Source organism: Falco peregrinus, chromosome 6 (genome assembly GCF_023634155.1).
Source record: "Falco peregrinus isolate bFalPer1 chromosome 6, bFalPer1.pri, whole genome shotgun sequence".
Taxonomy (NCBI): domain Eukaryota; kingdom Metazoa; phylum Chordata; class Aves; order Falconiformes; family Falconidae; genus Falco; species Falco peregrinus.
In genome coordinates, this window is record NC_073726.1 from 80,132,599 (window position 1) to 80,152,828 (window position 20,230).

At 37.4% G+C, this 20,230-nt stretch overlaps 1 long non-coding RNA gene across 1 annotated transcript in view; it reads left to right on the top strand.

The window, feature by feature from the left end:
* LOC129784801 (uncharacterized) overlaps positions 1-20,230 on the top strand; it is a 116,517-nt gene that overhangs the window by 63,509 nt on the left and 32,778 nt on the right. The window contains exon 2 of the long non-coding RNA XR_008747896.1: positions 17,943-18,006. This is a non-coding gene — a long non-coding RNA (uncharacterized LOC129784801). The remainder of the gene's footprint in view (positions 1-17,942; positions 18,007-20,230) is intronic.

Genomic DNA, 20,230 nt, shown 5'->3' on the forward strand with positions numbered 1-20,230 from the left:
TTTCTGACTCACTTGAAAAATTGTGTCTGAGCATGTGGTTGAGACCTGGCAGTGGGCTTTTAGCATACATTTGAAGAAATCGGGTTTCTCTGTTTAATCTCTGTGACATTCAACTGTTTTTGAAACGTGAAGATAATGTGTCAGTGTGTTATACAGACTGCTAAGTCAGAAGTCACAGCACTGCGTTGGTACAACTGCCCTGTTACTTGCACACAAAAATAATGAGCTCTCCAAACACACCTGCCTGACACACCTGCTGTCCTGTACCCTTGCTTCCCTGTCATTATCCTCCCTTTTCATAGCTCCTCCTCCAGCAGACTACCAAAAGATGTTGGACAAGGTCAAGCTTTTAATTTCTGACTCACAAAAATGTATTTATTAACCAGGGCCCCAAATGAAAAAATCATGGTTCATCTACCTCCTGGTGTTTCTATGCTTTCCATCTTTTAGATTCTTCAGTACAATATTCTGTGCCAAACTTAGGCAGACCCAGTCCAGCAAACCTTTCTTGTGTGAGTGGTTATTAAACTGAAGTTAATGAGAATAATCATGTAAGAACTTTCACCTAAGGCAAATTTTTTTTATTGCTATTTTTAAAGTTAAGTGCATTCTAAAAGACTTTGACAAACAAAGTCCATTTTAGGAACCCATTTAAACTAAAGAAAATATTAGAAGAGCTCCTCTTTTTTGAACTTGTATGTAGCTAATACTCATACATTGTATTTGACACATAACCTTTTCAGAACATCATTTCCATTGTGATGATAATAAAAAAAGATTGAACATATTTTTTTGGTACTAGGAAATATTTTTGAATTCGATTAGGACAGGAGAGCATTTTACCACAGTATCAGGCAAGTCAGGAAATCAAAGAATTCACTTTTTACATGGTCTGATGTCTTCCAGAAGTAAAGCAAGCTGTGCACAAGCATATAACAAACACAAGACAGGAAGGCACAGATAGGATCGTCATTCTTGTACACTGGAAGTAAGAAAGTTTTTGGAGAGGTAGGTTTGAATTAGGTAACTCATGCGTTTTTTTGTGTCCTAACATTTTGTTTCCTCATTCTGTGTATGTAATTCTTTCTGTAACTGATTTAATAGTGAAAATTTTCTGGAATTTTCCTTTTTTCCATAACAGTGAGGGCTATTCAGTTTAAATATGTGATCCTAAGGATATGTGGAGCTGCGAGAACGTAGCAAATATGTTAGTCATTTTACTCAGTTTGAGTATTTTGTCAACTTTTTCTCTCTCACCCGCTATTTGTGCAGAACATTGCTATCTTCTTACATTTGAATGTCAAAGAACTGCATTTTCTGACCCAGACAATATCACATATGTGCATTCAGGCCTTTTGGGCCCCTTGTAAAGCTGTTTTCCACTGTCCTGAGATGGTAAGCGCTAGGGGCAGGACATTTTCATCAAGCACACTGCTCAGACACAGATAAGAACCATACATTAAGTCAGGTTTTTCTCATTCTCTGTTCTTAGTAAGTAAATTTTTGCAGTCTCAAAATGGAGTCAAAAGGTATAACTTTCGCAGTATCAGAGCTGTGTAAACTTTTCATAACAACAGAAGAATTTGGTTAGCCTTGCAGAATATGAGGAGCCAGAGACATATTTTGTGAGACCCACCTGGAGTGAGGATTAGCAGTCTCTGATCTTCTGCTCATCTAACAGAAAACTACCATCCCTGACAGTGTTGATGATAATTATTTATATCACCTATGGCATCACTTGGTAGATTTTCTTTGAAAATCAGATGTGAAAGTAATACTACTTCCTAGACATTTAGAAAGTTAAAATGAAAAATTAATTTTCGAAATTATTCCTTCTTCATTTAGAAAGTTAACATGAATAATTCTCAAAATTATTTCTTCTTCATTTCCCTTACATTTTCCTAATGTAAACATTTCTAAAGAAACATGGGAAACAAAAGCATTCATAATGTTATGCGTATTCTGTTTTTGCTGCTCCCATGATAATGCAGCCTAATGTTCAGAAGCAGAACTTTTCATCTTAGTCCAGTAGAGATTTCAGAGCTATTTTTTTATTTGTCATACTGATAACTAGTCATTATTTTAGTGTGCTAGGTAGTGTACAAATGGAAAAAAAGGTAATCCCTGCTTCACAACTTTTACATTTTTTCCCCTCTGGTACTTGTCTAAAGTTTGTGATTGATATGATTCTTACGGCAAATTCACGTGGTATTCCCTGGTGATCATGATTTGACTGAGTCTTCCTTTTACGTGTATAGAAGAAGAAGCTAATTAGATTTGTCTGACTAGCTCACTTGATTCTCTGTGGAAGTAGATGGTATGGGCATGGAGATGATAGGAGTTAGTTAAGAAATATAAGCTGGAGGTATCTAGCACCACCTCATCTGAGTTGATGGTGGTGCCAACAGACCTTTGCAGGTTATCTATTTAAGGGCAGATGTCCTTTGCCTTGTATTCCAGCGTCTTGGCTCCCAGTTGTATCTCTTGCAAGCTTACTGCTTGTCACGACCATAATCGTGGCAAACCCTGCTTTCCTTCTGAGGACAAGCCTAGGCGTATGAATGGAGAGGGAGCTACAGAACACATCAGCAGTGTTCATCGGGCTTGGATGATAAGGAAACAAGGGCTGTCCCTCACTATTAACAGGGTGTATGAGACTGACCAACTACATCTAGGAATGTTGCCTACGTTTTTCAGTCTCAGCACTGCTGCCCTTTGGCAGCTAAGGCTCTTGGAGGATAACTCTTTCACAGGCTTCTTTGTCCTGCAGCTAAGGCTTTCACTGTCAGGAGAAGGAAGCACTTATTTCCTAGAGCCATAGTAATCTATTTTTCTCTACTGGAATGACTGTTCATTCTCATGTGTGGGTATGTAGTATCCTCATATACACACCTTTGGACAATATCCATAAATAAACTATTATTGGTTATGGACCTTTGACTGTCATTCATACTGACTCATTCAGTACATGATCTCTGGTGGAGCTTTTCTAATCTCTTCGATTAACTTAAAGCTACTCTTAACAAGACGTGCATGTGGGCACGTGCACGCACACATATATCTCTGCCAGGGAACTATTTCATTTTTTCCCCCTTGCATATGTGGAATTTTTCCCCCATAATATTTTGGCCTGATGCCCAGGAGTACACAACAGTCAGTGGTGCAGTGGCATGTTTAAGATCTGCATGAAACAATTCTTTATGCTGTTGGAAAGGAAGAAGTTGCAATTTTGGGGACACATGGCACTTGTTAATAGTGCTCTCTAGAGAATCAGTCTTAAAATAATGGGGTTTGCACATTAAAAAAAGCTAGAGTGGGTTATAGTTATTTTTTAATACATAATTTCTATTATTCTTTTTACCTCTGAGGGTTTTAGAGGCAGACGTGCCATATTGTAGGAAAACAGAAAAAATAACAATGCTTATGCTATTTTCATTGTACATGAAGAAGATATAACAATGTTATGTGTGGTGTTAATGTTTTATTGGCATCCATTTCTGATGATCTTTATTGTTCTTGGCTTTACATTTTAGGGGTCTTGTGGTTAGCAGGATAATAGAGATAAAGCTGCTATACCACAGCATTTCCATTCTGTGTAACTTCTGCAGTATATTTACAGTGTGAGGATAGAACTTACTGTATAAATTACATCTCTTCCATCTTTAAGCACAAAGAGCAATGAAAAAGATTTATTTATAAAACTGGATTATAAATACGGACAACATTTTTCATGAAGGCAGCTTTTTTACCCACTTAATTGGAATTAAAGGGATAAAAATTAATAATTGAAATACAGATGACAATCCAGTGCAGATGGTGATTGTTTTCCTAAATGCCTTAGCTAAGAAGTCAGTTGTATGTGGAGTTTTATACTAAAAAGGCAGGAATGAGAAAGCTTTTCTTTTAAGTGTTTGTGTCTTGTAGCAGCTTTTCTCCGTGCTATACAGCAGAGGATTTTGGCCCATGGAACTCTTTTTAGAAATGCACTGGAGGCTATCCCAAAGTTTTAATGGACAGTAAAACACACTGAAGTCTCTAACTTGAAATTGCAATTATATGGCACAAGGGCTGCATGAAGGTGATCTGTATGAATGAAACTGCCACTAGAAAAGTAACAATCTTGTAATTTTATTATATTTAGTAAAACCTGCCTGTAGTGGAAAAATCCTGTATTAAATCCTATATTAAACTAGGAAGGCTATGAAACTAACTTTTTATTAAAGACAGTGTGAAACAATGTTTTCATCCATCCTTTTAAAACTTGGGAGGAAAACCCAAGAAGTGAAGTGAGGGGATACTCATGTAGTGGTATTTAAGAAGTGGTTGCTCAAGTCAAGTATCAGAATACAAACACTGTGATGTAAACACTACAGTGCATATACTGAGCCAGATGAACTCTGATACCTTTTGTTTTGTATATGAATTATTTTATAAGAGGCAATTTCGGAGGAATAAATGTGAAGAATTTGTCTTTTCTCCTAAGAGCACATCTTCCTTTTTCCAATACCCCATGAGTACTCATGCTACCTAGATCTTGTGCTTTCTTACCATTGGCCTAAAGAGAAATTCCATGTAAGTACTTTATAACCCACCATGTTTTTGGCGTTTGATGGTGTCTTTTACAAAACGTTTTAAGCGTTAGAAATGTTTCAGTTGTGAGATTTCTTCTCCAAGTCAAAACAGATCTCAGTAAGTTCCAGTGACTTAAAGTTAAATGTATTAATGCATGTTACTTTAAATACAGCGTAGGTATTTGTTGTGGCTGCTTACAAAAACTGGAACAGAGGTCACAGATTGATAAAGAACCTTGAAATCTGCTCTATGACCTATGAAAAAATATTTTTTTTGTATGAGAGTAATAAATGCAAAGAAATGTGTGGCTAAGAAGTCTGTTGTTGTATTTAGTACAGTATTCCCCTTTGCATCAGGCAATGCAGAAGTTGTCCTTGGAGGATTTTACAAAACTTGTAAATAATTTTTGCCACTACAAATATAGTTTGTGTAGCATGTTAGTTTCTTTTGATGTGGTATGTCTGTATGCTTTAAATAAATCTGGGATGTATGCTCATCTGATTGTAATGGCTATACTCTTGACACTTTAGCTCACCAAGGGCTCAGTTCCTCAAGTTTTTTCCTCTAGCGTGTTTAGTCCCACATGATTGATCCTCGTCTACATTACAGCTTTCTGAAATTTGACAGTGTTTTTATGCTAAACCCAAACCCCCTAGAGCTAAGTATCTCCAGTATTCAAAACCTAAAGCTGGTGCAAGGTTTGCAAAACAGATCAACACCCGGGAGCTCAGTGCTTTTAAAAATTTAGCTGCTCTGTTTCATGCGTGTGAGAGCTGGGTGCTTCTGCAAAGCAGGCCTTGACTAAGAAAGATGATCTCCTTCAAAAAATGTGACCCTAAAGGGCTTGGCAATATCTATTCCACTTGTAGTGTAGAGGTCCAAATTCTTGAGTTGTCTGTTCTTGTGTTGGGAAACAGCCCCTCCTACCCAAGGGAGTATGGCCTGACAAAAAGAGCATTGAGATAATAAAGTGCATTCCATGATCCAAAAAAGGGCAGATAGAAATATTTCTACATAAATTAATGCTGGGTTTTGCTAGAAGAAATTGGCCGTAGAAGTATGTTAGACATTTACCTTGCTTGTTTTGCTTTTTCTCATCAGTTTTAGTCCAGAGAATGAAGTTCACAAGTAGCATGAGATAGATATATACGAAATATAGTGCTATGATAATGCCTTCAGATTGAGCCTGTTATTCACGTATACAATGTAATGAAATCATATTTGCCTTGTGACACACTTATTATAGTACTCTTATATTAGGTAAAGTTAACCAACCTTCTTTCTCTCAGATCCATACCATGAGCATTCCAACACAAAGGATACTGCTACGCATGAATGAAGGTAGAATATTCTAGCAGTTTATTACAAACACTGTTACTCTCACAGTGAACAGAATTGATTTTTCTTGATTGACATGATACCCATATGCAGTGATTTCAAATACATAAACAGAGTCAGGTTCATAGTCCGTTGTGATGTTCCTGAAGTACAACTTTGATTTGTCTCATATATCCATGTGCTTCTTTGTATTTGTGCTAGAAATATATTATTTCTATATAATATATAAAATTCTATATAATATATAAATTCCATAATATATAAATATATTATGGAATCAACCCATAAAAAGCAGAATGGTCAGCTAAACTAAAATAAACAGGCCTCTAAAAGCAGTGCTGTGTTGCTATCATGTTACACAAAAAATAAGCAAAGAAAGGATGAATAAATGTTCTGGAACACAAAATTGTTGAAGAGAATATGTTCATATCAATGTAAAATGATTGTTGAGGCTACTGTAGTTTTTGAGACTACTGGAGTATTCAATGTGGAAGACCTCTGGTAATTTCTGTAGTTTCCAGTTTAGCTAAGGTCTTCTTTAGAATGGTCTTAGTGTAGTACATAAATATTAATAAAAGAAAAGTAGAAGAGGTCAGCAGTTAAAAGCATCCAGAAGATTGTCTATGGCAAGACCATACTATCCTTTTAGTTTTCCAAATAAAGGACATACGTAAGTAGATTAATTTTTGGAATAATTAAGGGTATGAATGTCTGCAGATCTGACTGGAAAACAATCAAGAAGATTTTCTGGAGCATGAGCATATTATTGTGCTAGGTCTTCCCAGTGATGGCAATAACTAAATAAATTCATTCTTGGAATAAGTAAGGGTGTAACCTCCATGTATTTACTGTGAGATTCAGTTTGAGATATGTGAATTCTTATTCTTTTCTCCTGAATCAGTTGTTTCTAGCATGGTCTGCCACAATCTCAGAGAAAGCAACTTAAATTTATTCTACATTATCATCTGTGAGTGAACAGCCTAAAAATGAAAATGCTTCTCTTAAATGTGAGATTAATTTACAGTATTTTGTTAATGGCCATCTCTGTCAGGGAAATGAGGCATATCAAATGCGTGCTCCCTCCCCCTTCTCCCATCATGGCATCTACAGTACACTGTGACAAACTGTAAGCTCACAGAGATGCGGAACAACCTAGGTGATTTACCGCAGCCTAAAGCAGGCGTGGGAAATGCCTCCCACTTCACAGGCATGCTACAAACTGTCTCAGTGCAGAACAATTGATGCAATTGTATTGCTTGACTGTTCAATTCAGCATTTGGAGACTTCCTAATGATCCATTCCAAACGTTTTGGCCAGGCAACCCTTTTGTACAACTAGGTGTATAACTGAGTTGCTTCCCATTTTGTGGTATTGCAGATTGTGTTCTTGTTACTCTGGTTTTGACTATATTTCTAAAAATAAGAGGGAGCAGTCTTTTACCTCTGTCATGAACTTACTTATGGGAATATTAGAGAAAGTGTCTGAACACAAGAAAGCATCTGAAATTAGCAGAATGAATAATCAGAAAGGCTCTTCTCCCTAGTCACACATATGTGAGTCTCATGCTAATTGCACAAATCTCTTAACATTTACCCGTAAGTTCCTAAAGCTCTGATCTATAATTCATGACAACAACCTGATTTACAGCAAAGATCAGAAATTAAGAGGATGGATCCTACTTTCATCGAAGGCAACAGCAGAACTTGAACCGATTTACTGTAGTAGGACAACATAAGCTATTCTTCAAGATCAGCATTTTCAACATAAGCCATTTTTCGTAACTTTTCTCCCAACATCATGCAATTCAAGTAGTGAACTGTGGCAGGTGTGGCACCAATGTAATATTAATACTTAAATACATTTTGGTAGATTAGTGTAATAGGTCTGGGGCCTGCATGGATCCTAGGTCCAGCACTCAAGAATTCTATACTGCAGCACCATTACCAAAATTGACCTTAGGGTTGACTACTAAAGCATGCTTGTGTTCTAGTTGAAGTGGAATTTCTTCTGCTTGACTATTCTTCCATATAGTCAAGAGGGAGATCCTTTAGATCTTTTGTAATCTGACTGAAGTAGCGTAGGATTTCTGTGGTGCTGCCCATGCTGCTGTGTTGAAAATAAGTAAATGAGCTGTAGAATTGTTCTGGGGAGATGCAGCAATTCATTTTTCTGAAGGATTGTATTGTCCCTTTTGCCTTACAAAATAAGGGCAAACAGCCCAAGGGAAATGCTGTGTATAATACTATGAAGAACAAACATACTAGAAAAATATTAGCAAATGTAACTGGGGAAAGTGTTTCCTGAAAATTAATACACTAAATAAAAATTGCCCAAATTAATTTTTCTTCAAAGAGAACACTATTACATAGCAAAAGCCATCAAAGTTACATCAAATGCAAACCAAAAATAATCCAAACCAGTCTTTTTACTAAAACTAGAACTATCAAGGTTTATATTTGATGATGTGATCAGGACTGTTAACATCAAATTCTTCCAGACCCCCAAGTTTTATTGTTTAAATTAATGGGAAATTATTGCTTTTAAGTCAGCTGTACCTAATAAACATCTATTTTTTTTATGTCTAGATCCACATTTTTATGTTTATAACCACGTGTGACTTGATTTGACAGAACTTCACTGACACTGGTTGCTCCAGAATGCCTGCACATCCCAAATCCTGTAGTAAAAGCCTTCTGTGACCCTCGTCCTGAAAGAATACCTTCTCTCACTATCCCTTTGAAATTAATCAGTTGCTTCTTGTATTTGGATCAGTTTGTTTTTAATATCCTGAGAAACATTGTGTCAATATGAGTTGTCCCATTTATGTGAAAGATTTACCAAATGAATATGATTTTATATGGGGAGGTGACCACTCTGCAGGATGAATTTGTACAAATAAGCCTTCAGTTTTTAGATTGGGAAACAAAACCAAACCATATTAGTGCTGACAACTCAATCAAAAGCATTCTCTCCAAATTCTGGGTGATTCTCAGCCTGAGTTCAGATGAAATCCTCTCTAGGGTTCTTGTTTATTTGTTTTACTTGTTCTTACACCTTGCCTTAAGAAGCCTGTCTGCATAGATGTAGATGCAGAATTCAAATCTTGTTTGAGCTTATCTTATTGTTTGAACTTTTTATCCTAGAACAAAATACTGTGTTGAAAGCAAGATTTGCTCTTTCTTTCCCATGTGGGGTAACACTCCTCTGTTCAAATAAGGATGAGTTAAACCAAGACTGAACAGTGCATGAGAAAATTTGCCAGCTCACAGGAACACAAGAACAGGCGTATTTTCTCACATTATGTGATCAGACATACTTGATTTGTCTAGCAGTGATAACTAACTTTGTAGAGGAAGGACACATCCAAACCCACAGCACAGAAAATTCTAAAAGAAGTATCAGTGCATACCTACCATATTAGGTATTACCTTAATGGTGTAAGAAAGGCAAGTTAGTAAAATATACAGAAGAGGATGACGAGGTAGGTGGTTTAAAAGCAAGTTTGTGTATAATCTGTCCTAATTCTGATTAAGCTAAGGTACAAAAACCTAGCAAATAAAAAAAACCCAAAAAGGCATAAGGGCTAAATTGTGCCTGGCTATTTTATGAAATTACAGAGAAGCTTCTCACCATTGTATTCTTTGTATGAAATCTGCTTTGGCAATAGAGATCACACAGCATTCTCCAGCCTTACTGGTATGGATTGTGATTGCCTACAAGTGGTTGAAGGCTATGGAGCTGTAGAGACATACGGGCATATCAGGGCTGGCAGCCCCTGAAGATACTTAGCTGTGCATATGCTCCTCTTGCTTCAGAAATTCTGAAGAAGCTCTCCCACATGGCCGTGCAGTTTGTAGGTGAAGCCCTCCAGCTCTGTACTTTGAGTCTCTGACAAATGGGTGTTTGGCAGGTGTATCTGGCTACAACGGGAGCATCGCTTCAGCATTAATTGTGTAATGGCAGGGCCCAGCCCAGTCAGGGGCCACTCTGGGTGGTACAGCTATGTATGTACTGAGACACCGTTACGGGCTGGAGTCAGTGTCAGTGGAGAGGCTTGGAAAATGGAAGCAGCAGGATCCCTGTTTTAGATCTTAGGAACAGTTATCTCTGTTTTCAAGGATCATGAACTCGATCTGAATCAAGGCTGAGAACTGAGTTAAGGTCTTAGGGCCCACTGTATTGTCTTTAACCAAGAAATGGTAGTGATGGTGTAGCTGTGAAGACGGAACACCTTACATACCAGAAAGCTTGTGGGTTTGATTTTTTCCCCTGTTAACTGTTCGGTATATTAGTCTTGCTTTGCCTTGCCTTCCTAACAACAAACTTCATTCTCCAGAAACTTTATTTTTCAAGACTCTGTCCTTCAGCATTTCTAACATGAAGTGCTTATCAGGAAAGCAGCAACTGATGGTGGTCTAATGATTCTGTGCTGTTTCAGCCTTGGAAAACACTGCACTGGGGAGCTGGCTGCAGCAAAAACCCTGTGCCATTTTCATATAGCTATGGGTGTAAAATCTGTGCTGCTTTTGTGATTGAAAAAGGCAACAGTCTGCTAGAAATAAAAAAAAACACTGTCTAAGAATTTCAGGACAGCAGACCTAAAAGGTAGGCTCTCTGAGTTCGTTCTTAAGCTTACAGAGTACATAAGCTCACCTTCCACATGAGTGTCCTTCTGCAAGTGCTGGTTTTGCTTTTGTCTCATCTGTGGCTGCCTTGGCTTGCTGAGGTTTCAGTAGCATTCAAAGCATTCTGATTAATACCTTTTAATATTATATTTAATCTTCGCTGTTGATGATTTCCCCATCTGACATAAAGAAATTTATTTGACGAATCCTTGGACTGAAAGGGCCATTTAGTCTGGATTCAAAGTTAAATTGACTGAAACACCTACTCAAGTATTCTTGCAGAAGGGCAAATGGAATCACTGAAAAAATCTGCTGTTTCCAAAAAAGCTATGAAACTCTTCCCCCCCCCTCTCTTGAGCTTCATGTAAGACATGACATATGTATGAAATGTCATGTAAGTTATACTCCTCTGGCTGGGTGTTCTTAGCATCCACGGTGGGTGCACATCTATCATCACCATTCATGAGAGCCTAGATGGATGTGTTGTATCTTTCTTTGCCAGCAGTAAGAATTTCCAGTACTTTTAAAAAAGAACAAGGACAGGAAAAATAGAATGAAGAGGACCATGTTGTTTACAACTACCAAATTAGCAGTTTTAATCGTAATTAGCTGGCTGATGGAGCTGTTAAATGTAACAGACCTTTTTGAAAATATATTGTATGCTACAGTTTATAATAAACTATAATATGACTCAATAGTTGGAAGTTATGTGAGCCTAAAGCCAGTAGGCTGTATGCTACATTAACTGAGCAGTACCATGATCGAAGGCAGGCTTTTGTGTATCTGATTTGATTGTTTTGGATAGACAGGGTCTGTGTATTTACAATAGGCATTTAACAAATGTGTGAGACATTATACTACAGCCCTGTAGACCAGGCAGTATCATAGCTAGAGACCAGAGTTGGGAGCTCAGCTTTCAGGTGTGTCCATGTTTTGCCTGCTTTAATATTTTGAATTTAACAGGGTAAGATGGAAGTTTTGAAGAAACCAGATGCTTTTAAAACCCATCTGACCCTTGAAATTCTTGAACTGTAGCAGGAAAAGATGTAAAAACAAAAAACCACTGTTGTTTTTCACATTGGAACAAGTCCATAAAAATTATCTCTGTTTATTTTAAGGTAAACTTCTTTTAATCCATAGAATAAATTTGATGCATTACATTAAATCTAAAATAGACCTTTTACATACCTGTATGATCCTGCAGAACTATCCTAGTTATTTCTAAGCTAGAATGCTGGTAATTTGGCTTCATTCTTCATCCTTGATTTCATCACATGGCAGAACATTGCCAGCGCCCTGCCACATTAACACCTTTAGTGAATGTTGATCTAGCAAAGCCAAAGGAAGATAGTCAGTGACTTTCCTATTCTCATATTCACCCTTCTACATAACTATAAACACTGCAAATCCAGACAAATTAGAGTCAATACTAATGCCACTGAAGAAGTATTTAAAAAGAAAACAAAATTAGAAGATAAAAAATCTATGCATAGCTGCACTGAATAGGTGAATATCTGAGTTTTAATGGAATATGTGCTTTTGTTTAACCATTTGTAATTTCAGCATAGTAGAATTTATTTTTGGTATGCATTGTTACTTTATAACAGAAGACTAAGGATAGAGAACTTCAGCCTCTAGATGTGAAATGTTTTTTCTGTGAAGGTCATCAAGGATCCTTTTGTAGCAACTGCAGAGGTAGAGGGTGCCTTCTGTCACCTCAGAAGACAACTCCTGTTGTTTTCCCTTGTTCTGCTGGCTGTACAGGCAGCCCAAGAGGCAAGTTCCTCTTGGTACCTCACACAGACAGCTGCAGCTCGTGGAATGAATTCCAGCCTAAATACCCTGTGGGCTGCTACAGGCCTAAATCTCCCAAATGTCCAAGAGAGTTAAGGATACATATCTCCTTTCTTAAAGAACATGGCGTAATGGCAGATTTTTAGTTCATCACTGGGAATTACTCACAGATATGTTACTTTTTTTGGACAGTTTTTGTATCTGTCACTGCATATAAATCAGTTATGCTGAAGGGATTTCACATGTAGCTGAGCTCCATTTTAAACTTCCTAGTTTATATATGGCTTACATATATATAAGTGCTTATATAGCAGTTTGGTCCAGAAAGGACTTACCCCTTTCTGTTCAAATTCAGTAGCCTCTTAAAAGGGTTATGCCTTACCTTTCGCTATTAGGTGATAGAAATGCAAACTTCTCTTTTTGTGCTCTCTTTTAAGCTATTCTGGGTGCTAGTTACCTCTGAATTTTTTATGAACGTGGGGGAATGTTTATTGAAATGCTATTTGTCATAGGTGCTTTAATGGAAACTTGAGGCAAACCTTCTCAACTTTCCTTAACACTCTCTTCTTAAAGGCCGGTTGTTGAAAAGGTTTCAAAAATACATCTTCCATGCTCAGAATCTAAGAACTTACACAATCAATTTTATACACACAAGTAGTTTGCTGAATGCAAAAAGACTAATGGCAGCTGCTTGTAGGACTAGAGCTCTGGCCTGGCTTCTTTCTGCTTTAGCGCGATTAGATTTGGGGACTAAAGTACCCGATGAAAAGTTCGCTCAGTCTAGGCTTCCAGCACACTCAGTCAGTGATCTGAATGCTCATCAGGAGGTGCCCCTCTTCCTTCATTGCTTACGTACACAGCTTCAGAAAACCAGATGTCTGAATACCTGAATTTAGGTGGGATAAATTAGATACTTGAATTTATCTGCTAGCGTTAAGATGAAAATGATATCGCTTACCTAATGAATGTTCAAGCGGTGCAAGCACAGGATGAAGTCTAGGGTCAGACTTAATCACTAATGGCTCTGCCTAACAAAAGCAGGAGCACTGAGATGGCACCACATTTTCCCCTGTGCTACTTTGCTCTTGTTCATCCATTTCTTTCTGCACAGGGAGTGGGGCTGCTTTAATTGGCCTTTGATGGAAGCAGACCAAGGGATGGCTACTTGGGCCCATTCAATCACAAGCCTACGCAGCGTCAAATGAAAGGATAGCAAGGGCATGCAGATACTCAAGAAAAGAGCTATCCACTTTCCTATTTTAATTCCCTCACAAAAAGAAATTATTTGTTTCACTGAATAAATGCCCTGCAGTAGTGCCTTATTTCCTTTTTCTGATGGAAGAGGATTTTGCTGAATTACTATATGAGTTTGATCTTCCTTGTCTGTAGCTATTTTTGGGGCCGTATGAAAGCTGGAGAGGTCAATATCTTCAGGTACCTCCCTTTCCTAAGTGAAAATGTAAGAATAATGATCATTGAAAAAGAAATGTAATCCAGGGGGTTTTGTAGTCAACCAGACCTTTTACTCTGGATATACTTTTTCCCCAAAATGTAATTTGGTTCAGTGCTAGTATGTAATTCATTAGGACGGAGCCATTTTTTAGACTGTTATTTACCATAGGCTTGCTTTTAGGGCTTGTAATTTGGTGGCTGAAGCCTGCTCCGGCTTCAGACAACGCAGTCCCTGATTTTTTCAGTTGTTAATTCCCAGTCTGTTTTTAAAACTGTGCACTCTTCATTTAGTAGTTAGGTAACTTTACTCCAAAGTGCTTGTTTATTAAGGCATTTTAGGTGAACAAGTATGAAGAAAGATGGCTTTTTTTTCTGGCGTGGTCTGCATTTTATGTCTCCGTCAAGTGCTTTTCTAAAGCTGTTTTTCCCAGACTGTGTGTTTTGCATGGGTGGGACAGTGGGTTATTGTTAGCCTGTTAGACACAACTCGGTTTGAATACCCTTCAGTAGTTTGTGAGGCAAGTCAGCTCTATTTGCATTTGTTCCAGTCACAAAGGTTTATAGGTCAGCAAAGGCTGGCTGGAAAAATTCAACATGCCAATGCACTATTCTTCTATGGTTGTCAGGAATTCAAACGTGCTGGTTTTTATATTTCTTCTTGGTCATGAATATATGATAGCACAGTCTGAAGTCGCTTTGTTTCTTTGGAGCTTGGTACCAGCTGGGACTAAGATGGAGGACGTGACTTGATGCCAGCTTCCCCCCCCCCCCCTTCTTCTGCCCATACTAATCAGCAGCAAATCAAATGACAGTACATCTGGAGGCAGTGAGAGGGCACTGCTCACCAGTGTACTGTATTGCTGCTATTTTTTTCTCTTCTATGAAAAAAGAGTCCAGCTGAATAAAAGATGACATTTGTCCTTTCATAGAAAACATTGCATTAGCTTAATCTCCCTTCTGGTTTGCATTTGGGTTTTCTTTTTTTTTGCTGTTTTTATTTAGATGCATTTAAGTTGCATCCTAAAATGCTTCCTGCTTAGCTACGTGCAAAGGCTATGTGGAGATCTTAATTTACGCATAGACCGACAAAGAATAGGCATATTTTAGAATCGAAGACTTCAGAAGCCATTCATATAGCTTTAATGGTCACATATAAAAATATGTAATGAAAACCATCTTGGGATATCACTGATAACCTGATCTTTTGACAACTTGTGTGCGAAGCTTTATATCTATCTATCTATCTATCTATCTATCTATCTAAAACAATGTCTTCCCCAAAGAAAATGTTTCCTTAGCTTTGTTTTTCATCTTCCAGTTTTAGAAGAGGTTTGGCCTTTTGCAGTTCTTAAAACAAAATACAGATTTATCCACTGTAATTTGATTCCTTTAAAACTGCATTTTGAATTTTAAATGGTGTGTCTGAATACATTGTGAGGGATAGTATTGCAGGTTTGTTAGGAGCAGGCATCTCATTTCCAGGCTAGCTTACTGTAGCCCCATTGCTCTTGAAACCAGTAAGCGCTTCTTGAGCGTGATTTATTTAAAACTCAGTTACAAAACCTGTTTGTCTTTATAGTTATATCTTGAGATCTGAGATTTTTCTTATAGAAGTAATAAAATGTGCCAGATCTCCTTTTAATATGCTCATTGAAATGCTAACTGTGACCTTTTTTGGTCTTTTTTTAAGGAGAATCTCTGCAAAATACGGACTGTTCTGAGTAAAAGGTGACATAGGCAAGGAAGGTTGCATCTGTAAACTAGAGAGGCAGCAGCTAAACCTCATATTGATGCCTCCATTTGAAGCAGCCAGGGAGACCCGTTTACTTTTGAATGCACGATTCGCTGCCAAGTTGGCACCATCTTTCATGTTTATAGATTTAAATTCAGCACATGGTTTTAACTCTTCAGCTGCACTAGCTGCAAACAATTACCCCAAAACAAATGCTTAGGTATAATCAGTTCATTGTCTTACCCATGCCAAGTTGTATCTGACCCTTAGAAATACAGTTGAGAACGTTATTTTAAAATGCCATATTGGGTAAGACACATGCAAATAGCAAAAGCATGTTTTAAATGGAAATGTTTACAAATATTAAACCTTACTGTGAAAAAGCATCTCATAAAACAAACATTTTTAAAAAATCACATAAGGTATTAATGGGAAGATGTGGTGTTTAACAGTTGAATCATTGAAAAAGATTCTGCAGTTGGAATACTAATAAGCACAAGAAACCCACCTTGTTTATGAATCTCCTTTCTTAGCCTACACAATTACTAATGTGGTGCGAACAGCATAAAATTGTCACTAGTTGTAAATTCATCTGGGAAGAACGTTCCATAATCTCTTTTTTTATTTTATTTTTAATCTTAAAAATCTTTAAAAATCAGCCTGTCATAAGATCGCTTTAGTAAATAAATATTTCAGTCAGTTTTGACTATTTTAATAAGCAAAATATTTTACCACACATAGAAACTAATTTTTAAAACACAACCATGATTGATTTATTGAAAATGTTTTCAGCAATTAGATACATATTGCTTCATGGCTTTAATATTTAGTAAAGGAGCAGTAATAAGCTAGCTGCAAATGTAGTCATGCTCTGAAATCAAATTTGAATCTTAGCTTCAAAATGGACAAGTAAACATTGAATACAGTGATGTGGGTGACTACCATCCACGCAGTGAAAGCGTAAGCTGAATCCCATCAACTCCAGTCACTGCTAAGGTTTGGGTATGGACAAAGAAGCGAGGAAATGCAATTCTGAAGTTTATATCTGCAGCCTTTTGTCCTGATCAAAAAAATTTTCTGACTTGCTTATATGCTTCATACTTATAAGCATCTCAGTTATGACTTTATTGGATACATAGATAATACAGTTTTTAGTAGCTGTATTAAATCATACTGTAATTATAATGGATTTTTTTTAAACTACACTTACTTGTTTTTTTCCCAACAATTTGCAAGGCATAAAGCACTTTGTGACAAAACAGTTCTTTCATTCACTAATTATTTCATTTAGCATTAACTTCTGGATGCATGCAAGTAGTGAACTATCTTTAAAGCATTCAGATCAAAAGGTAATTTGATGTCAGAAAGCATGTCTGCACAGTCATAAATCCTTTCTGTTGTTTTAAATATTTTCATAATCATGGATGCAAGTGAGCATATGGGAAGCTCCTTGTAGCTAGCTCTGAAAACAGAGGTCAACCAAACATCTAGACTACATTACAAACATGTAAATATATTCTGATTTTAGATCAAGAAAAATTTCTCATATTTTTCTCTCAAATCTTGTAGGTTCAGTATACACTTTCAGAGTAGCTTTCTTTTTGTCAGTTATTTTACTCTTAAAACTCAGTAATTCTTTCATAGTGCAGCAGGTTTATCAAATGAATCATTTCTTGGCATTATTCTTCTAATTCACGTTTCAGTGTGTATGTGTGTACGTACACATGTGCTCTTTCATTGTTTCTGGAATTCTAAGGTGAGCACACGTATTTTGTAGTGGTTCACTCGTAGAATAGATACTTACTTTTATAAAAATACACACTGCTTTCTGACCTAGTGTGAAAGATACTTTATTTGTACAAACCCTAACATAAGAAAAGCAGCTGTTTGTTAGTTTATGCTTTTATTCACGTGGGTTCTGTCATCTCCTAAACCCCTTGGATTACTCATAAGTGAAAGCAAAAGTTGCAGGCACAGTTTGGATGCGGCTGGGTGTCCTGGACTGTAGTGGATTCTTTGAGGGTTGCAGCCCTTACCAGTAGAGGGATATTTTTGTTTGTTTTTATACAATTGGTTTTGAATAGGGGAGGGAAAAGACAGAAATTGTTTCTTGAGATTTGTGTGCCACAGAGAAGGTGTGAGAAGACTAGTAACATGTTGCAGTAATTTTGGATGAAGACAAATCCTTTAATTAGGTGTGTGCAGCGTGAGGATGTTTGTAGAGATCCCATATTTAAGGTTGTTGTGAACTGTCATTTTTTCAGAGAGAAAAATTAAAAAATCTTAATAAATCAGCATTTGACAGTTGCTTTGTTTTAAGGTAGGAAAAGAAGAGGAGATGGGATTTTCTTAGGTTTTCTTCTACTTTTTTTTCAATACTGATTTTATTTCTGAGAATCTCTCACCTTGTGTTTTTTTTCTCCTGTTAGCTTTGCAACAGGATTGATGGCTGCGTTCAGACTCCAGAAATATGCATAGCCTTGCTTTGAAGAGGTAGGATGTTTTTGATATTTTACCATTAGAACAAATGGCTATTTTCCTCATTGTGTCATTATGCAATTTATAGACATTAAGAGAAGCTGGTGAACATGACAAGTATTTGCATGCCCTGATACTGCCAGCAGCCTACTGAGCTTCATTTTCTCCAGGCATGCTTCCCCGGTCTCAGGAGAGGCCCTCATCCCCACCACAGCTTGTCCCTCTTCCTCAGCTGTGTGCGCGACCCCTCCCCAGTTTCCCTATAGAGCTGTGACAGCCTGTCATTGTCTGCCTCTCCGGATATTACAGTGCAATTTGCTCACATGGATGCTGACTGATCCCAAGATCTTTTTTTTTTTTAAAAAAAATATGTTCTCTTTGCATTTTTTCCACAAGTCAAGTCCAAAGCTGAATGGTGTGGATCGTGACCAGGAACTAGAGTTTGCAAAGGCTGGTCATTGCTAGAATTTTTTTGTGGTGGATCGTAAAGGAGCTAATGACAGATTTTAGCTGTCAGTTCTTAGAAGAATTGTCAGGAAACCGCATCTTCTCCGTTCACCTCTTGCTAAGACTAAGGCACAGTGGGAAACTTTGACAAATTCAGTTGACAAACAGAACTTGGATCCCTGCAAAGGAGACATATTCTCCTGTCAAGTCTTTGAAAGATCAGAAAAAACTCTTGCTCTTATTAACTTTAGTGTACCCTCTTAGATCCCCTGCTTCGGAACACACTGAAAGTAATCCTCTCCACTCATACTGGGAAAATTATGTTGAATAAGCAAGGAACATGCCTGAAGTTAATGAAGATCCTAGTGTTAATGGGGACCATTTTTCATTATGAAAAGGTTTGGATGCGCTTTCTGTGCATGTGGGCCTCAGCACAAATATGTACTGTACAGCTAAGCATAGTTTTACTCCTCATCTTACCCCCATGCTATTATTTTATCTCATTGATCTGTTAGCATAGGAAATAACTCCTGAACGCTTGCTCTCATTGAATTCAAACGCCTAGGAGAGTGGATACTGATTTTAGGTTTTTGCAATTAAAGTTTTTAAGAACATAATCAATTAAGTTAAAACAGAATTATTTTTAGAAAACGTCAATCTCAATTTTTAGCAATCTAAACCCTAAAGTTTTGTAGAATTTTCCGTAGTGCTTTACTGTTTGGTGCATGTCTATGTGGCCCACTTGCATAATGAAATGCGACCTCTAAGTAGATAGGGTACTCTGCACAACTCAACACTACTTCAAAATATATTAAATTATATTAAAGCAATAATCATGGCACTACTTGATCATCCTTTTTTATTTCTGCTGCATACAGTAGAAGTTTAAGGATATTGTGTAGACACAAGTAGTTAAATGCAAGGGTTCTTTGAGGAGCTGGTGTGGAGAACAGTCTCCTTTTGATTGCCCATATGTGAGACCTCCATTTGTCCCTTTTGATGAATTTAAGTGTAAAGCATATACAGTAACAGTTAAATCTGAAAAAGGAAATTTGAATTACCTGGCCACAACAGAGGTGATTAAAGGGAGCACAGGCATCCTGAGCCTGTTCCATAGAAGAAATTCTTCCCTTGCTCGTGTTACTACTGTGCAGAATTTTACACCAAATTTCCTTCTGTAATAAGGAAATATGTTGTATACTTAACAACAACAAAAAATTAATATAATGGATTTTAATTGTGAAGGTGGTTCTCCTGTTGCAGCGCACTGCTTTGTGCCACTCACATCTGAACAGGGGCAAGAGCTGGAAGCCACTGAGGAGTGGATGGGTGACATACTGGGGGCTTAGTCAGTGGTCAGGCCTGGAGGACAACCCAGATTAGAAAACTGGTGAGGCAGAGGAGTTAAATTGTTGCTTTCCTTGTATCACCCAGATCCCCCCTTGTCTTCCTGTTGTCACCACATTAATACCAGCTTCAATACTTTCAACTCACCTGTGAGGATGTGTAACCACGGACTGCAACTGAGTAAATACAAATGTGGTGTAGAAGTAGGCTGAAAAGTCAGTGAGGGTGTTGCTGGCCATATAAATTTCCTTTCTTTTTCTTACAAAAAGAGGGATTTGCACTTGTTGCATTTAGCAGACTTGGATTTGCCAGACATGAAACCGAGTTAGGTATTGTATATAATACCTCTGGGATTTTGTTTGACATTACCAAAGGTTTTTCACTTTACAGGGAATGTTGGCCTGGAATGTGGCCAGTCCTGACCACTTTGTGTAAATTTTGGGTG